We start from the raw sequence: 22,547 nt of genomic DNA on the forward strand, positions 1-22,547 counted from the left end.
TGTTTGTCCCTCTGGCAAAGGCCAGGACAGTGGGAGGATTAGTCCTGTCAGTCTCAGGCAGCTGCTGTGCTCTACAGTGGCTTTTTGGAAATGAAAAGGTCCCTGGCCACTCTCTCCTGCAGAGATTTTCCATTTCCTTCATCCTCATCCAGTGGGGAATTAGCCTTGGGAGAAACTGAAGTAGCAGGTGAGTGATTTGTGGAACAGATTTGGCAGGGGGAATGACTGGCAGAACACAGGAACCAAAAGTGAAGCAAGGTGGGAACACAGGTGCCAAAGTTTTCGTTTGCTTAGTTCAGCTTCTCCTTTTCCAATTTTGCTTTAAGGATTCACTGGCATTTCCCTCACACATCCCTGGTTGGCTCTTGCCATCCTTCCCTGTGCTGTCTGGCAGGTGCTGGGATGGATTTTCCTTTGGAAAGCTGCAGCCAGTGTCCCTCCAAAGCCTGTGGCTCCCTGGCAGTGTGGGATCTTGGCTTGCTCACATCCCTGAAAGTCTGGCTTGATGGAGCAGCCAGGATTGGCAGGTTCATGTCCCCGGAGCTGAAGGGCAGCTATTGTGCTTTAAAAAGGCCTTTTACAAATGCTCAGGACCCCGGTGCCAGCTGGAGAACTCGAACATCAGTTTCTAGGTAAATTATTTCTGCTCCCCGAGTCTTCCCAGCGGCCGCTTGGCAGGCAATTAACCTGACAATGGGATGTGGGAGAGATACGGCACAGGCGGTGAGAATTGGACATCAGGAAGATTTTTAAATTGCTTTTCAAACCAGTGCCTTCCCGTTCCCTGCTCTGCAGTGGCTGTTGTCATACAGCCAGAAGAGGGGGTGTTTGGCACCCCCCACATGCCCAGATAGACTTTGAGGTACATCTCAGCGTTTTAAGCCCCACACTTTGAGCCAAAGAGGGTCCCATGTCTTCACAAAGAGCAGCAGGCACAAGTTTCCCAAGGATTTCTCCTAGGGAAAGGCAGTGAGAAGCTCAGAGAAAAAGAGAAAACAATTCTTATCTCGATTAGCTGCTCCTGTTGCTTGGCACATGTGGAATGTGTTATGGAGATTGTTTACCGAGGGTGATTTGTTAATTGGATTCTGCTGAGGGTTGTTTGGATTCCTTGGCCAGTTGGGTCAAAGCTGTGTCCTGACTGTCTTAGACAGTCACAGGTTTTTCTTTAGTATCTCTTTAGTATTCTTTAATATAGTATTTCTTTACTATGTAATTTAGTATAGTATTAGTGTACTATAGTATAGCTTGATAAAGCATTTGTTCAGCCTCCTGAATCATGGAGTCAGAGCACATTATTCCCTACATTGGAGTTGCCTGTTTCCACGATACCGTGCCAGTGTGCCAGCTTTCAGAGCTTGTCTGGAGAGCCCTTCCAGCTCCAGGCAGCTCTGGGGGGTTTGGGTCCCTCCCAGTCTGGGAGTGGGTTTGGAAGAGCAGGTAATTTGTACCTGCTGTCATTACCTGCTGCAGGGGCCTTCTGGAGCAGCAGTTCCATCGTCCTTTGGAGAGCTGAGTCAGGGATGCTGGAGCAGGCTCCAGGTGCTGCTGAGCCAGGGATCACCAGGGACTTGGGCAGGAGCTGGGTAGAACCATGTAGGTCTGACCATGGAATCATGGAATGGTTTGGGGTGGAAGAGATCTAAAGTTTATCCCATTCCATGTGTAGGGACAACTTCCACTGTCCCAGGCTGCTCCAAGCCCTGTCCAGCCTGCCCTTGGGCACTTCCAGGGATCCAGGGGCAGCCACAGCTGCTCTGGGCACCCTGAGCCAGGGCCAACCAGGGAAGGATTCCTTTCTTACACTCCTCTGACCTGATCTCTTAATTTTTGTCCCATTATCCCAAGTTTTGGGTTTTCTCTTTCCCTCTAAAGGAATGGGCTGAGCAGGAAGGGGTTTGTGCCCGCAGCACCCTCAGTCAGTGCTGCCTCAAGGATCTCGTGCGTGGTGTTTGTTCCTTTGTGGGCTTGTTTTGACGTTGAAGAGCTGACAAGGTAGGCAGATCTGGGGCTGGCAAACCTCTGATCTTGTTCTTGCATCCAGTCAAAAATCAGAGAGGCGACTTATCCGGAGGGATTTGGGTTGGAATCAGAGTGTTTTCCTTGTGAGCCCCGCAGAAATGAAAGGTTTCTGACGAGGGAGGCTGGTTCCAGCTCAACTGAAGTTCAAAGCACTGAGTGGGAGTTGTGCATACTGCGAGCCCTGTGAATATAGGATCCCTGCTTGTGCTTTGACAGCTCATTTCTTATATCCTAAAGGAATGTCACCTGCTTCCCAGGAACCCATTTTGCCGAAGCTGGAACACCTGCAGTAGATATGACAGTGAATGGCAGTGTTGTAGTAAGTTACAAATGGCTTTTTGATGTGGGCACTGGAGAGCCTGTGCCAAAATGGCAAGAAATTTTCTGGCATGGGCTTGGGGGAAGCTTGGAAGGGCAAATCCTGCAGCTGTGTCCATCCCTGGAAGTGTCCAAGGCCAGGCTGGATGGGGCTTGGAGCAGCCTGGGAAGGTGGAAAGTGTCCCTGCCCATGGCAGGGGGTGGAATGGGATAGACTTCAAGGTCCTTCCCACCCAAACCACACTGAGATGCTGGGATTCAGTCAGCTTTTTGTCAGCTGGGTGCTGTGGCTGGAAAAAGGCTGTGTGATTCCCTGGGGTGTATCTGTGTGTGGCACTGGTCTGTGCTGGGATTTTCCCTACACCAGTGATAGTAAAATGCAGTTTGGAATTGAAGGTTTTATTTCCCTGCTCCATTTCCCTAAGCTCAAGGACAGAAATCATCATTTTATTTCTTTCTGTTGAACCTGCCCTCTCTCCAGCCCATGACCTTGTTCCCTGGTGAAGCCCATCTGTATTTTGATGTTTCTCCTGTGGCCACCTTGAAATCCAAAGGTCATTCAGACACGCTGAACATCACTTCAAGCATTTTGTTCGATGGAGTCAGGTTGAAATGTTTGATTTATCACAGCTGTATGGGGAAAAAAAGCTGAAAGATATTGCTGCTCTTGGCTTTGGCTGAGTCTGTTGGGATTAATGCTTGTGGTTTTAAGGACCTGGTTCATGGCAACATTTGGAAAAGCTGCTGAGTGCTCTGCAGTAATATAAGAAGACAGAAAAGGAGTAATTTCTCAGGTAATTTGAGGGCTGGTTTAATTGTCTTTTCACTTTTCCATGTGTTTTGAGGTTGGAGAACCTATTGCTGCCCGGAGCTCTGGGTACCACTGACACAGGGTGTCTGTGAAGTGGCAGCAGCCACTGTCCCCTGAACACCCAGGAGTTCCTCAGCTCGGTGTAATTGCCTGTAATCAGCTGGGCTAAAATTAATCAGGGCCAAAATAGGGACTGTTTTTGTCTTTCTTTGTCTACCCGTTACTTTCCAAGGCTGTGTGTTGGGTTTAAGTGCAGCAATTAAAAGAGGAATAATTTAAATCTTTTGTTTGATGAAGATGAAAATAAATCAAGGAAATGCTGTTGATGTGCTGAGTTCAATCAGCATTTATAGCAATAAAGAAGTCCTTGCATTGTTTGATCAACTCATCAGTGCATCAATCACGAGGAGCACACTTGGAATTTTAGCATTTTTATGTTCCACTCTTCAGAACACAAGGAAAGGAGAGGTATTCCATGGTTTCTTTCCCACCAGCTTCATCGCTGGTCTCATTTTGGGTGTTTTGCCCAAATACAGAGCAAATCCCTGTGGCTGGAGCTGGGATGGCGCTCCTGAAGGTGGGGCAGAGCTGGAGTCTCCAGGCTCTCTGTCCCAGGAAATGGGAGCTTATGGGCAAGAATTCCTGCTGTTCCTGGTGTGCCCATGCCCAGCAGAGGCAGAGCTACAGGAATCCCTCTGGTTTGCAGACCCCAGGGAGGGATTCCCTTAGGGGATTGTGGAGCTGCAGACCTGGATTCCTGTGCTGTTGTACCCTCCCAGGAAATTTTCCTCTCTCCCTTTATTTATGGCCCCTGCCTCCCTCCCACACTGAGTTTTCTCTCATCAATCTCTGGGAGTAAATTCATCCATCTCATTTCTGGGGACAGCTTCTGTCTGTTAAAAAAATGCTTCTTTATTTTTCCTCTGCAAGGACAGCCATGCAGGTGCTCACCTTTGTTTCCCACAGGCTCCTTCACCACTTTAAATCCAGGGGAAAACTGGGAAAATTGGTTGTGAGACAGCAGGGAAGCAGCTTGGCAAGGGATGGAACAGGATGGGGTTTAAAGTCCCTTCAAACCCAAACCATTCTGGAATTCTGTGATTCAGGGAAAACTCTTGGTTCTGTTTAAGAGGGGAAATAAAAGATTTGCTAGGTGCTGTGTTGGGATGTGCTTGGCTCCAAAATTAGCAATTTTGATCAAATTCCTTGAGCTCATTTCTCAGATGCCCTGAAGAGTGACAAACAGCCTTAGAAAAAGAAAAGCTGGCTGGGTTTTATTGCAGACACTGCTTTTTTCCTTTTCCTCATGGGGCTGTTTGTCATCACCCAAAGGAAGAAATGGCAGGCCTTGATTTGTGGGCACCTCTTTGCCTGAATTCCCAGAGGTTTTATTACCTGGGAAGAGCAAGAGGATGGGGAGGGAGGGGAGAGGATCCCTGCGTGGTGCAGGAAACGTCTCAGCCAGCCTGAGGCAGTTGCAGTGCTCACAAAATCCTTCAGGAAGATGAAAGATGTGTTCTTTAATTCCTGCTTGTGACCAGAGTGCTGGTTTGGAGTCTGAAAAACAGCAATTCTGTGTCAGGCTGGGCTGGACAGGGCTTGGAGCAACCTGGGATAGGAGAAGGTGTCCCTGCCCATGGCAGGGGGTGGGGTGAGGTGAGGTGAGCTTTAAAGTCCCTTCCAACCCAAAATAATCCATGAGTCCATGATTTTTCCGCTCTAATGGTGTTAAAAGCCATGGAAAGGTTCTGGGAAGTTTGGCTAAGGTGTGGGTCTTCTGCTGTATTTGCTTCCTCCTGTATTTAATACACAATTTTAAAAATCCACGAATTGCAGAGGACAATCAGCCTTGTCATGCAGGGCTGTTCATTGGGGAACTAGGATTTGTGAGTTATTATTAATGTGTACTTAACAAAATAAAGCAGAAATAGGATTTTTTAAAATTAAAACTTCTCTCTTTTAATCATATTTTGGAAGAAATTTAGGTCAAATAGCTTAGCTGGGAAACAATCTGGGGTGCTCTGCAGTGGTCTTTTGTGCTCTAACATGGCAAAACCTTTCACAGCTGGGGATAGAGGGTGAAATTTTGGCATTGCAGTAGATGAAATTCCACCTCAGGCAGCAGAATAACAAAGCAGCCATTAATGTGTGCTCTCCTTTAATGTATATCCTGGTATTTATTACAACATATGCTCTGCACACACAATATTTACTGAGCTGGCAGCTTCTCCAAATGGGGCTTTGGAAAATTCTCCAAACGGGAAAGCAACAAAAGCAAAAAACATCATTTAGCTGTCATGTTGGCTAAAACACACTTGACTGGCAAACAGAGGCAGGGTTTGCCAGGGAAAACCAGCCCAGGCTCTGAAGGTTGGTGCTGCCTGCCAGCAAAGTGCTTGTTGTGTAAAACTTGTGCTGCTGCTTTAGGAACAAGACAAAATATTCCCCCAGCTTTCAGAGCTGCTTCAAATTAGTATCAGCAAGTTTTCCACACAAGCTGGGGCTGCCCCTGGATCCCTGGAAGTGTCCAAGGCCAGGTTGGACAGGGTTTGGAGGAGCCTGGGATAGTGGAAGGTGTCCCTGCCCATGGCAGGGGTGGTGGCACCTCCCCAAATGATTTTACCCCTGGAGATGTAAAATTAAAACCAGCACTATTGTAGTTGATGGGGCTTGTCCCAAAAGATCTGTAGATGTCTGTGGAATATTAGAGCATCAGTGAAACCTGGAACTGTTGGAGGCTGCTGCCCCTGGCTCCTCATTGCTGCCAAGGCAGCGCTTGCTCACTTCAGTTCTTCCTGTGCTTCCCACTGGCAAGCCCAGCAGGAGTTCTGGCAATGGAAAAACAGCAAAATAACAAAATGTGAGGGCTCAGGAGTTTGTGTTTCATCAATAATGGTGCAAAACCAAACCCCAGTGAAGGGCTGCCTACACAGGATTGCCTCATTTCCCTCTCCTGAAGGATGTGTGCAGCTCCAGCTCTGACTTTTAAGAACCTGCACTCACGAATTGGGAAAGATGAACTGGTAATTGTGGTTGTTAATGTGCCAATTAGATGTGGATTGATTGCATCACTTCACAACCACCTCACCTTGGTTTAGTGTTTGGTAGGAACGAAACTCCCTGCTTTTCTCATTAAATTGTGATTTGTCATCAGCTGGGACAGGCAGAGCTCTTGGGGTTTGGGAATTGTTCTGTGTGAAACTTGTGTCTCCTCTTGCCCCTTATACTTCCATGGGTTCTCCTTCTAGGATAACCCCTGCCTTCAGGCTCAATCATCGAAATTGTTCCCTGTGGTGATGTTTTCTCTGTCTGAGTTTGGCAGAACAGCTATTTGGCAAATCCCACTCCCATCCTTTCTCACTTGGTGCTTCGACAGAGGTTCAAGTCTGTTGCAGACACACCGTTCCCATCCTTGTGACTGTGGTGGGAATTACAGCTCCATAAAACTGGGGAAGAAAAACTCAGAGGAAAAGCTGTGCAGCTCAGTACACCTGCAGCTCCTCATACCACTTTGTGCTGTAGTTTATTTGATGTGCTGGTGTTCAGTCAAGAATTTGATGTTCTTGGAGGTCTTTTCCAACCTTAATGGTGATTCCCTTGGAAAAATGAGGCACTGTCATTGTGTGGGCAGCAGTGGAAGGCACGGGGAAAGAAGTGCTCAAATGCAGCCATAGCTCTGTGTCAGTGGTGGTTTAGTGCTGGTGCTGGGCAGGGTTCAAACCCAAACCCTACTCCAAACTCTATCCCTGGCCCTTTTTCCCCTCCTCAGGGCCCAAATCTCCCTCATATTTTGATGCTTGCGTGTCTCAGCAGCCCGTGTGTGTAAACGCTCCTAGACAGCAGAACCATTGCAAAGATCAACCTGCAGCCTAAATTTCCTTTTTTTCCTGCTGTTCCCTGAACAGGGAAGTGCAAAGCCTTTCAGGATCCTTTCCTGAAGAGTTGCTTTTAACCAGAAGCCCCCTCAAACTGCATGAATTCAGCTTTGATTTTCACCTCCCCACTATCAGCAGTGTGTTCTGTCCTGTGGGGCTGTGGTGTAGGATTAGCTGGGGGATCAGGGACTCTCTAAGTGCCAGGGAATCATGGCAAATTGGAGTGTGCCTGAACAGCCACTTTCCAGCTCTGAGCAGGGCTTGGAAAGTGCTGCATTAACCTCTGAGTGCTGGAGGGCAGTCTGGAAAAACAGCTCCCTGTGTGGCCATGTGCTCTTTTTTTTGTTGCTATAATTTCTCTCTGCTTCAGATAGGCTCTATGAGTCAAAAAACTTGGTTATCCTGGTTTCTCATGAATTATCCAAAGAGCTTGGCTCTGGGAGTGAAAGAATTTGGCACTGGTAGCATTTAAAATGAGAGCTAGGTGTGATTAGACCCATCACACTACGAGCAAGGGCTGTGCCTGAGGCCACAGAAAGGATCTCAAGCTCTCAAATCCATTCCTCTGGCTGTGTTTCTGCCAAAGTTTGTCTTGAGTAGAGCTGCTGTGTTGAGTTTTAACTTTTTTTTTGTTAGGGTTGGGATTAAATGTGTGAGATGGTATTTCTTGTTTGGACTGAGATGTTTATTAGTTCTTATCTATGTTACACTCTCACAAACCCTGAGTTCTATAGCACTCCATTCTAACAAACTAAAAATTGGGAGTAGTATTTCTTTCTTTACAAGGCTTTTTAAGGATAAACTGTTTAATTAAGAAATTACACCTAAATTATTTTTACTTTTAACCCAATAACCAACTACTTGTGGCCCACAATGTGGACTTTTTTATCCAATTACACAAAACACCCAAACCCCTGGAGAAGAAGGTGAAGAAGAAGGAACAGCCTCTGCCCCAAAACCTCCATCTTGTTTATATATATTACTGTATTCTAAACCCTTAAACTCTAAGTTTCCACCCTGTGATATTACACACTTCTATTCAAACTCCACACCCACAGTCCCAGTTCTCTCATTCCATTTTGGAAGCTTCTCCACAGCCTCACAGGTCAAATGCAGTGTTCTCTTGGGGGTCAGTGTTTGTTAGCACAGAAAGTCTGAAATTCTCGACATCCAGGGTTCCAGTACTGCTGTACCTTCCAATATCCCAGGCTGCTCCAAGCCCCATCCAGCCCGGCCTTGGACACTTCCAGGGATCCAGGAGCAGCCACAGTTTCTCTGAGGAACCTCCCCACCCTTCTAGGGAAGGATTCCTTCCCAACATCCCCAAATTTCTCTATGTCACCTGTTGGGGGGGCTGCCCTGTGACCTCTCTTGTGCTTCTGAGCAAGGACCTCCTTGTGCTTCCCAGCTGCTGGGATGGCAGTGCCACATTTGTAGCTGTTCCCATTAAACTGTGGCTTGCTGGCTGTACTTGGATCTGCTGAGTTTGTGTGGATGTGGGACTGAGTTTTCCCTGCTCAATTGCCTGGGAAAAGTAAATGTTAAGTGCTCATGCTCAATTAAACTGGGACAACAAACTGTTAGCAGAGTGCTGTTAAAGTTCTCAAGTCAAACACAAATCCCTGGCTTTAGGCTCTGGGTGGCTTCACCTGCAGGAAAAATCTTCTCTGCCCTGGTGCTGCCTCTGGTCAAAGCTGAAATTGAGAATTCCTGTGTCCCAGTTTGACCCAAAATTCCATGTTTCAGGTTGGTTATGGTTGGGATGCAAGTCCTGTGACTTGCCAGCAGGACAGTCCCACACCAGCAGACCAAGCAGGGTGGGAGAGATGGCCTGGGATAGATCCAACAAGTCCATCCAGATTTTAAATTTCTCTTCAAAATCTCCCTGCCCACGCAGTCCCAGCCCTCTGGGACTTGCTGCTTCCATAGGTAGCTTTCCATCCTTTCCCATAGCCTGGGGCAGAATATCCTCAGTGGGGCTAGACAGAGCTTAGCTCCTGCTTGGCCCTGAGTAGATCCATCACCCCCTTTCCATGTGGATCTGCCCCTCCTGAATGTGGAATTTGGGTTCCAGTGGCTCCTCAGCTTCCATGAACTGGATTGAATTGGTCCTTTTGGAATTTTTGGTGCCCAAAAGCTGTGATGTCCACAAAATTATGAACAGATTTAGGGGTTGTATGTTCAATCCATGGCTTAAATCTCTGGGATGAACCAGGCCAGAAATTAACCAATCCCCTGAAAATTACGGACAGATTTAGGGGATATATGTCTAATCCATGGGTTAAGTCTCTGGCATGAGCCAGGCTGATAAATGAACCCAAAAACCTTGTGAGAAAATGCAGGTTTGTTTTCCAATGCAACAATTCCAGTAGGAAATGGGTTAAGTAAAAATCAATGGTAGGTAACAACTCTGCAGTGTTGTTCCAACAAATTCAGGTGCTCTGAAGAGCTGCTTGTAGAGAGGAAATGCAGGGACAAACTGTGAGTAAACAGTGTGTAAACAGTGAGTTAATGTGCTCCCCCCTGCCAGCAGCTTCGTGGCAATCCTCAGAAATTATCTGTAATAAATTGCTCCTAATTGGTTCCTAAATGTAAGGAAATTGTCAGCCCTCGTTTGCCATTTTAAGTAATAAACTAAAAGTGTAACAGTGACCTTGATTCCATAACCCATCTGTGCCCTTGGAGTTATGTGCTCAACACAAATAAAAGACAAAAAAATCAGGGTGGTCTGGGATGAAACTGGGCTCTTTGGAATGCATTGATGTTAACAAATCTTGGCTGAGCAGCTCCATGATCAAGAGAGGTAAAACAATCTGTGCCTGCTGCTGTGGAAACATTTGTTATTTTCCCCTCAATGGGGTTGATGTTGCTGATGCTGATCAGGAGTTTGTAGCTCTTGTTCTGCAATGGAGTTTCAATTATTTCCTAATTCTGCTCCTGTCAGTGTGTGTGTGGGGGAGATAACAGTCCATAGAGTTGGAGCAGTAAATCTTCCATGACTTCTTTCCCACTGAAAGGCCCTGGAAAATATGGCTATTCATACCAAAATCTTCCACATTTCAAATTTTAATGCAAACTTACTTTTGTTATAAAACCTTCCAGACAACTCCTTGCTCGGCCTTTTGCTCCCCCACCTCTTTCTTGTTCTTCCCTGAAATGGAATTTAAGGGAATTGGATACATCCATGTATGGCTTTTAATGGATTTAAAAGAGAATTGCACAAAGAGAATTGCAGTTGTGGGAACAACAGAGCCACTGGAATCCAAGGAGAGGCCTTTCCTCCTTGCTGGGAAATAGGGATGGAACAGGTACATCAAATTAAGCACATCATGTCTTTATTTCACAACACTCCTGTTTCCCAAATTACCCAGAAACACAATTATCCAACTAAGGAAATGTGAACAATGACATTTAATTTGGGTAAGCCTATAGTGAACACTTCAGATTTTCGCCTCTCATGCTTTTTAAGCTTTTAAAGGAGAATATGGAATGAGGAAAGGATTTTCAGGTAAAGAGGGGAATCATGGTGAAGTTGTTTGGCCCAGTTACTTGTCTGCAGCTGTTTGCCTCCTCCTTTGTGATAATCAACCTTTCCAGCACTATTTGGGTGGGTCCCACACAGTGGGATGGATGGATGGATGGATGGATGGATGAGGGATGGATGGATACGTCAGTGGGATGGATGGATGATGGATGGATGAGGGATGGATGGATGGATGGATGGATTGCTGGAAGTGCTGGCTCTCTGCTGGCTGAGCTCCAGGGTTTCTGGGGCAGCTGAGGGTTCCATGGGCCAGGGACCTGGCAGATCCTGCCTTGTGACATTCCCCAGCAGGAATAAACCACTGCGTTCTCCAGACACAGCAGCTCTGGCAGTCACTCATCTCTGCCTTCTGGAGCCCTTGGGATTTGATGAATCCCTTTCTCCCATGTTGCATTCTGTGGTATTTTACACACCAGCCTGCTCAGACTGGCATTTCTGGGTGTGTTTGTGGTTTGCATGACCTCCTCCTCTCAGAGCATGGTTTAGCTGGACCATCCATACAGGTGTCTGTACTTTATTTTTCTCCTTCTGTTTTTATTTTCTATTTGAATCTTGCCATCTCAAGGTATCCAAAGTAATGTTTCCTCTCCAAATAGAAATCTAAATCCAGCAGGCATGCTGGCAAACTGCTGACAGGAAGGAGGACTATCTTCCGTTTCTTTAATTGTGAAGCCCTCAAATATATGGGGCTGTGCTTCTGAGTTCCTGAAGTTCCTGTTGGATCGGATTTTTATTCTCCTTCCAGTGAAAGTGGGTAGTTAATACAAGAAAGCAGCTTGTCTTCTGGATAGGCTGGGGCTAAATCTTTGGTGGCTAATCCCAGACCTTAGGTACATTTTATATCTGTCGTCACAGCCATCATTTGCTGTTCCCAGCCTTTTCATGAGGGATGAGAGAGAAGAATCCTGGTGCTTTCTGCTGTTGGCAAAGTGCCTGCTGAGCAACACAATGAACATGTCCTCCCTGTGGGACAACAGAGGTTTATGGGATCTGTACCCTGTTAGAGCATTCTCCAGGTGATCCTTTCCTTAATCCTGATCCCTGGGATGGATTATCTGCCGAGGAACAACGAACCAGCCTTCAGCTTTGGCGATGTCCCCCTTCCTCAGCAGCAGGTGGGCAGCAGCATCCTTGGGAGAGCTGCTCCAGGCTCAGGTGGACCCCAGGGTAGGGCCTGGCACAGTCAGGTCATGTGGCAAGTGGCAGTCAGGCAGGTGGATTAAAAACCTTATTTAGCAGTTGCAAATTTCTCAGTCCCTGAGGTGCTCGTGCCACATGTTTCCCTGTGGTGGCTGTGCTACACTTGTCACTGGGAAGGTCGGAGGGGACAGAGGGAGGCTGGAGAAGCAGCTGAGAGCAGGTTTGTGCTGTCAGCCAGCTCTGTCTCCTCGTTAATGGCTCAGCAGGACGCGGCTGGCTCGGCTCAGAGCTGGCCTTTTCAGCAGGCAGCACAAGGAGCTCCCTCCCTGCAGCTCCTCTGGCACCGATCCTGGCCTTAGTGACAGCCAGAATGTGGGAGCAGGAGCCATCCAGACCTGTATCCTGCTGGGGGCACGGAGTCACTGTCCTGGTTTCCTTGTGGGAACTGGGAAATGTGTGATGCACCTCTGCTCATTCCATCCGCGTGGTGCTGTGGGGGCAGCAGCAGAGCACTGGCAGCAGGGCAGGGAGGGATGGTGGCCCTGTGGGCAGCCCTGGAGGCACCTCTGCAGTGCTGTGTCCAGCTCTGGGTGCTGAGCACAGCAGGGCCAGGAGCTGCTGGAGCTGAGCAAGGGCCTGGAGCCTCTGGGTGCCCAGGGAAGGCTGAGGGAGCTGGGGCTGCTCAGGCTGGAGAGGAGCCCCAGCTGAGAGGGGCCCTCAGGCCTGGCTGTCCCTGGCTGCAGGGAGGGGCAGAGCAGGGCCCAGGCTCTGCTCCGGGGCCCAGCCATGGCACCAGAGCCACGGGCAGGGCCTGAGCCCAGCCATTGCCCTGCACAGGAGGCACAACTTCTTCCCTGGGCAGTGCCCAGCCCTGAGCACATTGCCCACACAGCCTGGGGGCTCTCCTCCCTGGCAGGAGGGTTTCTGGCTGGTTACTCTTGGTTATAACCTGTTTAACCCAGTACAAGTTCTCAACTACAGTTGGGGTTTTTTGCTGTTGGAATCCAAAATGCAGAGAGCTCTCAGAACTTTGGGCCTGTAAGCCAAAGCTTAGAATTAAACCCAGGATTTGATCTGGGACCTTGGAAAAGGCTTCCAAACTTAGATGCTAGAAGGGAGAATGTGGATTTATAGCTTAAAGCAGACATGTTAAGTTAAAAAGAGGAAAGTTTAGAGTTTTTGAGTTTAAGATACTGAAAAAATAAAAGTTGTTACAATGGTAAACAAGAAGTTTAGAATGCAGTACTGTAGGTTTGTGTGTCATAACATGATTGGCTAAGAAAGCTGACACTGTAGCATAAGTCCATAAGACAAAACATTTAAGGATTGGGTCAAAAGCATAAACATCCTTGTTGGCAGTGTTTTATTAGTCATTAATCCTTAAAAGGTCTTGTAACTAGGAGTCCTGTGACCTTCTGAACCATGTGGTGAAGATGCGAGCTGAACTCACCCTTCCTGCCCATGTAGAAGTTAAGTAAAATAAATCACATAATCTAAAACCACTCAGAAGTCCCATCTTGAATTCTTTAAAAATTCCTCACATTTACAGTCAAATTTGCCAAGGCCAAAGCTTAAAGATGGATCAACAACTCATCAACTACAACAGTGCTGTTTTTCATTTTCCATCTTCAGGAGTAAATCATGTTGGGGAGGTGATATTCAATCATGAGACCATCACTTGGAAAGGGGCTTGCTCATCCAGAGCATGATGAATTGATTTTTGGGGAGGACAGCTTTCTCCCATGGCTGAGTTTGGAGTATCCTCACAGGGTTTCTCTTTGAGAGATTTGCACCTTTTTGATGACAAATACAAAGCATCTGTGATCATCATCTAAATTTATGGCTCTGCAGTGTTGTGCAAGGCACAGTTTCACTGTCCTTTAGGGTTCAATAGAATATTATGTTCTTGATATTAAAAACCTGCAGAAATGTCAGAGCAATTCCAGGTTGTAGAAGAAAGGCAGTCACTTGGAGGAGTAGAAAACAAAAAGCTTTATGTAAACTGCACAATGGAAGAGAAGTTAATATGTACTCTTGGGAAAAAATTGGGAGCTGGTTCTTGAAATACAATGAAAAGGAGTAAATCACCTCCCTCAGAGGAGAAATCCATTTGAAAGTTCAGTGTTGGGACCCTCTTTGGCTTTGTGTCCTCCTCCTCTCATCTCCCTCTGCACTCACAGGGAAAAGAAAACAAAGCAGATGAGCTTTGTGGGTGGTTCTGTGTTTCTTTTCAGAACCTCTCATCCATAACCTTTCCGGCTCTTTTCTGGATTTTTGTCCTCAAGTGGTGTTCCCTTCTGCAATTCCAGCCTTCAGCCTCCTGAGAACTTTGATTTGTACAGTTGTGTGCATTCACCCAGGCCCTGTGGCCCTGATGTGTTTGGTAGAGACTAATTAGGGATCAGTTCATGCAGCTCTCCTGATCTTCACACCCAAAGCACTCTCTGAGCCCTGCTCTTCCTCTCCTTCCTCTTCTCATGCCTTCTAAGAAATGGGTGGTGGAGATTGTGAAAAGTTTAGCAAGGAAAGGAATAAAAAAAGTTTGTGTGTGAGTGTTTTCTTCCATGCTGGGAACAAATCCCTGCTGGGCAGGAATGGGAATTATGGAGCAGCTCTCCTATGGAGCCAGGCTGGGAGAGCTGGGGGTGGAGAGGAGAAGGCTCCAGGGAGAGCTCAGAGCCCTTCCAGGGCCTAAAGGGGCTCCAGGAGACCTGGAGAGAGACTGGGGACAAGGGATGGAGGGACAGGACACAGGGAATGGCTTCCAGTGCCAGAGGGCAGGGATGGATGGGATTTTGGGAATTAGGAATTGTTCCCTGGCAGGGTGGGCAGGCCCTGGCACAGGGTGCCCAGAGCAGCTGTGGCTGCCCCTGGATCCCTGGCAGTGCCCAAGGCCAGGCTGGACAAGGCTTGGAGCAGCCTGGGACAGTGGAAAGTCTCCCTGCCCCTGGCATGGGGTGGCACTGAATGGGCTTTGAGGTCCCTTCCAACCCAGGGCTGTGTTGGATTGTGTGATTTTGGGATTCATCTTCTCAGGTGGTGTGAGGAAGCAGCCAGTGTGGGAATGGAGGAGGCAGGAAGTGTTCCAGCCCTGGGCTGTGGGCATGAAAACAGGTGTTTGCCATGGGAAAATAATTCCAAACAGGCCAGACCTGTTTCCCATCCAAACTCCAAACTCCCACCCTGATTTTGTTGGCCAGGGCACTGGTACTTGATAAGTTTGTCTTTAATCTTTGGCCCTTACACTTTTGCTGTTCCAGGATTACTAGAACTTCCTGGCCTGCTGAAGAAAAGTCTCTTCAGGGCACCTTGTCACACGAAGCCACTGTCTGTGAGCTGAGAAATTGTTTGCAGGCAGATTATCAGATCTGGGTGCTTTGTTTTCTGCACACCCAGAGAGAGCAATATCAGATTTTTCCCCCCGCCCCCCACCCCTTTTCCACAGTCAAGATCAGTGTCAGAGCTCAGAAGCAAATGGGACTTGTCACTCTGTATTCCCTCCATCATCAGAAGCTGCTTCCTGCTGCTCTCTCATGTCCCAGACAGTAATAAATCACATTTTCTAAGCCCAGCCAACGTGCTGATTTGCAAACATGAAATAGCAGCTCATAAGAGAATGCATTTCACATTTGCAGGGAGCAGACATTGCATTAACCTGGAGTGGTGCAAATTGCAGCAGCTGCGAGTGGAACGAAGCTTTGCTACTTCAAAGTTCAGTGCAGACTTGATGTATGCAAAAGTAATTAAAACTCAATTTGTTGTGTTTTCAGAGGAGACTTCAAACACATTTGACAGAGAAATCACGTCCCTTTATATCACAAGGTGTTGCCAATCTTGTCATTTGCCCATTTGTCACCTTGGATTTGGAATGAGAGCTAGTGCTTCCAAGGAGTTTCTTGCTCAGGCAGTGATCACCCAGCAAACTTTGTAAAAATAAATAATTGTTCCTACCTGCATTTTCCAGGATTGTATAAAATGGGTCCAATCTTCCTCGCAGCCCTTTGTGTAACAAACCAAAGAGCTCCCGCTACACTGATTTTCATCCCTGGGGATATCTATTCCCAAAAATGCCACTTCCCCCTGCATCAGGGTTTCTTTTCTGAATTCTCTTTGTGCTTCAGAAATCCTCAGCTGCCTTCTGGGCTGCTCCATCCCTGCCAGCACAGGGCAGGCTTTGCTGGGGCTGTTTTACACCCTGCTGTGGGGTCAGCAGTGCTGGGCTTCCCAGAGAAGAGCAAAAGTGAAAAGCACCTCTGGTGAAATCAAGATTTGAAGGAGGATTTCTGTGTGCTCAGAGCTGCCCAAAGCAGGAATAGGATGGTCTTTAAGGGCCCTTCTGTTGGAAGCCAGGACATCTCCCTGATGGTCCTGGATGATCCGAGCCCCAGCCAGGGGGGTTTGAAACCCTGGCAGGGGGGGTTGGAGAGCCAGGCATGCAGACAAAGACCCCTGCGGCTCTGAGTTCGACCCATGGAACAAGTTAACACCTTTGTATGAAGAATTAAAGGTCACAAAAGTTTAGGTATCATAACAGTAGTTGTCACAGGGTGAAAGGTGAAATTTTAAAGAATTTTACTTGCGGGGTCTAGGGGGCAAGATGGAAGGATTTGGGCGTTGTCCTGTTCTTCTCCCTTCTTCTTCCTAGCCTCCATCTCCTTGGTGATGGAGGCACTTTGGGATTGGTGTAGAGTAGAAAGTCACTGTCTAACATAGGTGATAGGTATTGGAACATAACTGTAAATATCAAATACATAGTTTGTAGTATAAAAGACACGACCAGCCCCGTGGGAGGGCAGTGTGCCTCGGACCGACCTGCAGAACAGACCTCGGCAGGCCAGACAGAAAATGTTTTAGATAAGAAATAATAAACAACCTTGAGAACGACAGCCGAGGACTTCTGATTTCTTCCCGGACAGCTGGGTTGGGGAAAAGAGACTTTACAGGGTCATCTTGACCAGAGGAGATCCCAAGACCCTTCCACCCAAACCATCCTGGGATTCTCTGATTTAGTGTGGTTTAAGCCCTGGTTTCTTGCCTCAGAGCTGCCACCCTGATTCTCAGCTGAGGGCATTTGACTATCAGAACAAACAGCCCTTGGATGATGAATTCTCCTTTTCCCTCTCTCAGAATCAAGACTTGATTTTACTTACTTGGTTTCTCTCCCTTTCTTCTTGGTTTTTATTCTTTGAATCAATTAGCCTCCTACAGTTCACAGCACAGGTATTTTTTTTCCAAATTACTGATTTCCAGTGTTTTCCTAACCACTTCCACCATTCCCTTTCTCTGCTGTCTGGAGTAAGGTTATCCCTACATGTCTTCCAGGGAAACTCAGCTCCATATTTTAGCACAGGCAAGATTGAACAATTCTGTTTAATCCAACCTGTCTCCCATCCTTTCCCCATTTCCCAGTGAACTCTGGATTTTGGAGTTCTGTGGAAGGAAGCAGCCCTTGAAAAACTCTGGGAGAAACCACAAAGAGTCATTTGTGAGACCAACAGAGAGGGAATTTGGGCAATAAAGGAGCAGAATCTTTTAAAGTAGTGAAATCATTATTTCATAGGTGTCAGTGTTTCCACGTTGTGGTGGAGCCTGAACCCTCCAGGCATGTCAGGGTCTCCAGGGAATCCCCACTTTGTTTGCTGCTGACACTTTTCTCATATTCCTGCTTCTCTTTGTGGTTGTTCTGGATGCTTTATGATCCACTTGGCATTTTTTAATGAAATTCAGGTCGAGCCGCTGGTGTTATTTTCCCATCTCTCCCTAGAAGAAAACAGCTCTGAACTGTCCTTCCTTTTCCCATAAGATGCTTTGGAGGTCTTAAATCAGAGTTAAGTGCAAAGTGGACTAAATATTGGGGTGAAATAAGGAAATCACAGGCATCCATCTGCCTGGGAGGCTGCAGGATAAAAAGGGAAGGGGAGCAGCTCCTGAGGGCCCTGCCTGCAGCTTTCTTTCCCAGTGGAGAAGCTTAAATAGAGTTGTTCACTGTGCTGTGAAGGTGGTTGGGAATCTGAGCAGAACAGAATTATTTTTGTTAAATGGGGAAGGATTTGTTTTCTGAAGAAATCCTTCCCTTCCTGCCTTCAGGGGAGAAAAAGCAGAGTGAAATTCTGCAGCGCTTGTTCTGTCAGGAACACTTTGCTGTCAGAAACCTGCGAAGTTTTATTGACCAGCAATTCCAAACCCCTCGTGCCTGGATGAGGAATGAAAGCACCAAAGTGCTGCTGCTTCTTCTGTGTAACTCAGAGGCGAGCTCATTGCAGGTGTCAGGTGAAAACATTGATTTAGGGGAGATCTTCTCCTGCTGCATCCAAGTCACTCCAGTAAGAGATCTGCCTGCCCAGCCCCTTCAGCCTCACCCCAGGTGTTTATTTACCAGGAAAATGTGGAAAATAGGGGACAGAGGAGCTGTGCTGTGAGAACATGAGACCTGGAATGGGAAATGTGGCCTCTCAGAGCAGTGTTTGGATCTTTGGTCAAAGCCTGTGGGCTGGAAGGACCAAATAGATCCTAATCCCCAGCTGTCCCTCGGGTGGATTTAGCCATGTCCTCATGGTATTTACCACAGGAAGGAGTTGTGAGCACGTGCAACATCACTAAGGCTGCAGAGGCCTTAAAAAGTATTATGGCATTGGAGTATTTGGCTAAAATTGGGCTAAATAAATCCCTCCACCCCACAAAATTATTGTGGTGTGCTTTGAATATGGAGAAAATACCATTTTCCCTCAGATGTCTCCATGGGAAAAGCCAAATAAATTTTGATAGCATTTCCCAGGCTTATTTGTTTTAAAGTGGTACCTGCAGCAGGAGTTTAAAGCTCAATCTTTTATATTTGTGCAAATGAAGAGGAACTGAGCACAGGACAGCTGGGCAGCCTGGAGATCAATGGCCCTGCAGAGCCTCCTCCATATCCCATTCCCAAAAACCCCCCAGTGAGCTTTACCCTTGTTGGATAAAACCCAAGAGGAAGGGAAATGGAGCCAGACCTGAATTCTGACTCTCAGACCTCCAGCTGTAACTGGTGACAAGCTCCAAGTCCCTTCAGCAAATGCATTTGGAGTTGAACAAACTGATTTTAGCTCCTCTCAAACCCTCTGGGGTAAGGAGTTTTTGTGGGGATTTCCTTGCAGAGCTGTCAGTGTTTGGCACTGGGATTTGTTCCAGGCGGATTGATGTGTGGATTATGCACCTGCAGAACAGTGTCAAATATTATGGGTGTGTAAATTTTTATAAATATTAATTTTTTATTTCTGTGAGTTACAGCTTCTCTAGGAAGTGGCTGTCTCAGGGTTTTTAAATATATCTGTTCTTTTATTGCTGCCTTTCAAGTGCAAGATTATCATGGGTGAAAAGGGAAAGAAGGGAATGAATTTGTGCTGTTTTTAGGGATCTCAGCCTCTGGGTTTGATCTGTTATCTTTGATATGAGACTGCAGAGACTGCATGTCCCAATATCACTTATCAATCCCATATCAAAACTGATTTTCAGTTTGATTGAAGGATAAATTTAAACAGGCTCCTCAGTTCCTCTGTTTTATTTCTTTACAGCTTCAACTTTTGTTTTTGGTTGGGGTTTTTTTGGTTAACATTTTGACATAGAATCATTAAGGTTGGAAAAGCCCTCCAAGATTGAGTCCATTAGCCCAGCACTGCCAAGGCACCTCTAATCCATGTCTCCAAATGCCACATCCACGTGGCTTTCCAACATTTCCAGGGATGCTGATTCCACCTCTTCCAGCAGCCCCTTCCAATGCCTGACCACCCTTCCTGTGAGGAAATATTTCCCAAAATCCAATTTAAACCTTCATTGGGGCTGTTTTTTCTTGTACTGAAATGCTTCCAAACTATTTTGAAAAGCCAGAAAATGAAAATGAGAACTCTGAAAAGCAAGGGAGGTTTGCAACTAGGAAATAAATTTGGATGGCAGGATCTAATAGCTGTTTGGGGCAGGTGAGCAAAATGTTTTTTCTCGGAGTATTCCACTGGGAACATCTCAGTGTTTTAAGGGGGATTATTTTAACCAAATGTCAGAGAAGGCCTGTGAAAATGAAACAAATCAGGGTTTTGCTCACAAAAGGCTTTGAGTACCAAAAAAGGGTCAGTTTGCACTCCTGGAATTGGAGCTGTAATTCTAGGTTAAGAGGTGCTGAACCAAAATTTGGGACAAACATTGCAGCTCAGCAGGGCAGGCTGTGTCCTTCCACAGAATGCTTGGGGAGAAGCAGTTTGCATTTGGGTTTGTTTGCTTTTGAGATTGAAACTTGTTATTTATCCAGGTAAGAGTGAGGCAAATTAGACAGGCGTGCCCTGAAGGGTATTTGAGCTTTTCAATATTTTATCCAGGGGAACTGCATGTCCCAATATCACTTATCAATCCCATATCAAAACTGATTTTCAGTTTGATTGAAGGATAAATTTAAACAGGCTCCTCAGTTCCTCTGTTTTATTTCTTTACAGCTTCAACTTTTGTTTTTGGTTGGGGTTTTTTTGGTTAACATTTTGACATAGAATCATTAAGGTTGGAAAAGCCCTCCAAGATTGAGTCCATTAACCCAGCACTGCCAAGGCACCTCTAATCCATGTCTCCAAATGCCACATCCACGTGGCTTTCCAACATTTCCAGGGATGCTGATTCCACCTCTTCCAGCAGCCCCTTCCAATGCCTGACCACCCTTCCTGTGAGGAAATATTTCCCAAAATCCAATTTAAACCTTCCTTTGGGCAACTTAAGGCTGTTTTCTCTCGTGCTGAAATGCTTCCAAACTATTTTGAAAAGCCAGAAAATGAAAATGAGAACTCTGAAAAGCAAGGGAGGTTTGCAACTAGGAAATAAATTTGGATGGCAGGATCTAATAGCTGTTTGGGGCAGGTGAGCAAAATGTTTTTTCTCGGAGTATTCCACTGGGAACATCTCAGTGTTTTAAGGGGGATTATTTTAACCAAATGTCAGAGAAGGCCTGTGAAAATGAAACAAATCAGGGTTTTGCTCACAAAAGGCTTTGAGTACCAAAAAAGGGTCAGTTTGCACTCCTGGAATTGGAGCTGTAATTCTAGGTTAAGAGGTGCTGAACCAAAATTTGGGACAAACATTGCAGCTCAGCAGGGCAGGCTGTGTCCTTCCACAGAATGCTTGGGGAGAAGCAGTTTGCATTTGGGTTTGTTTGCTTTTGAGATTGAAACTTGTTATTTATCCAGGTAAGAGTGAGGCAAATTAGACAGGCGTGCCCTGAAGGGTATTTGAGCTTTTCAATATTTTATCCAGGGGAAATATGAAACTCATCCCTTCTGTCTGGTCACTTTTTGCTCACATCTGGGCTTCAGAAGGACTGGGATAAGGGAGTGTGTGTGAGGATAAACTGCCAGCATCTCCCACTCTCTGCAGATCTTCTTGAGTTAAGTTCAAGCTTAACTCCTTGAGTTCCTAAAAAATCCAACTGAGCAAACCACGCCTTCTGTTGCTTTCCCTAAGGATCCCAGACTTCTCTTTCCCTCCTTTTTTTTCAGCCTCCTGATGGATGAATCAGGCAGAGCTGTTCATTTTCTGGGAGCTGTCCAGCTGAGGGGCAGTGTGGGATCAGTGCTCGTTCTGGGGTGACACCACCCTGTGTGTGCCTTGGTGCTGAAGGAGATCTTACATCAGACAAAATATCTGGGAGTCCCACAAGAACCAAGGTTGTGCTGCAGCTCTGGAGGTCACCTCTCCATAACCCTGAGCAGGGATCTGTATTACAGGTGGAAAGATCTTGGAAAACCAGGCTAAATATATGTCTGTGTGTATAGTTTTTGATGTTTTATATGGTTTTTGAGGATGTGCATTTCCCCTTGGAGTGGGTTCAGTCCACCTGTGTGGAAGAGGTTTTACAGCAACTTCTGTGAGCCAGAGACAAGTTTGATATGAAGATCCATGTTTACCCCTGAAAGAATTTCCTACCAAGGTTGTTGACATAGAAACCAAGAAAGAAAGAAGCATAAATAAGCGAAACCTGCAAATGCCTATTCCAATAAACACTTTGTTTGTCTCTTGTGACCAATGAGTAAAGTGTAAACTTATGAGATTTGTAAGAATGTATAAAAAGCATGCATGGTATAATAAAAACAGCTTGAAGCCTTCTGAAAATTGAGTGTGTTGCTTGGTATTGCCTCCATCTCAACTATGAGACACCTGCAACAAAAAATAGTCATCATCATTATCTTAAGAGAAAAAAAATTCCAAACCAGTTTTCTGTTCTCCCAGAGAGGAGGAATCTGGAAAAAGTAATTTATTTTGCTTTGACTGCAGAGTTTTCTTGTGTGGGTCACAGGAGGAGACAGTTGGGAGTGCCAACCCCTGTGCAGGCAGAGTGTTTTTTTGGGGATAATTCATTAGGGTCTCCGCACTTCTCCTTTCAAGGGGAATGTTGGCAGTTTGGTGGGAATCAGGCACAGCTTGGATTGGAAGATCCTGAAGGGTTTTTTTTCAACCCCAGTGACTCTGGGATCTCCACAGGCTGCCACACTCTGGCTCTCAGTGCTCTATGCCTTCCTCTCATCTGGCTTTTAGTCCCTATCTTTAAAGCCCAGGGGAAGTTCCTTTATCCTTTTTTCAGCTGCTCTCAGTTCTCCCAGCCCCTCTCTGCCCCCAGGCTGCTGTTACAGATTTCGGCAATCACCTCCTTTCTTTCCCATTCCCTGCTTTTCAAAACGCTCCTGCAGCCGGGGTGGAAACTGGGATGGAGCTGTGCTCTTATCTCCAGTAATCCTTTCTCTGGAGTGTGCCTTGATTTAAATCCAAGAGGTGTTACTGAACTCACCGCTTCAGGCTGCAGACGTGGTACACGTGGATTCACGGCTTCAAGTTC

At 46.5% G+C, this 22,547-nt stretch overlaps 1 protein-coding gene across 3 annotated transcripts in view; it reads left to right on the forward strand.

The window, feature by feature from the left end:
• Positions 1–22,547, forward strand: part of PRKG1 (protein kinase cGMP-dependent 1) — a 353,067-nt gene that overhangs the window by 137,275 nt on the left and 193,245 nt on the right. The window lies entirely within an intron of this gene.

This window comes from Pyrgilauda ruficollis, unplaced genomic scaffold (genome assembly GCF_017590135.1).
Source record: "Pyrgilauda ruficollis isolate IOZ18807 unplaced genomic scaffold, ASM1759013v1 scaffold11, whole genome shotgun sequence".
In the NCBI taxonomy this organism is placed as follows: Eukaryota; Metazoa; Chordata; class Aves; order Passeriformes; family Passeridae; genus Pyrgilauda; species Pyrgilauda ruficollis.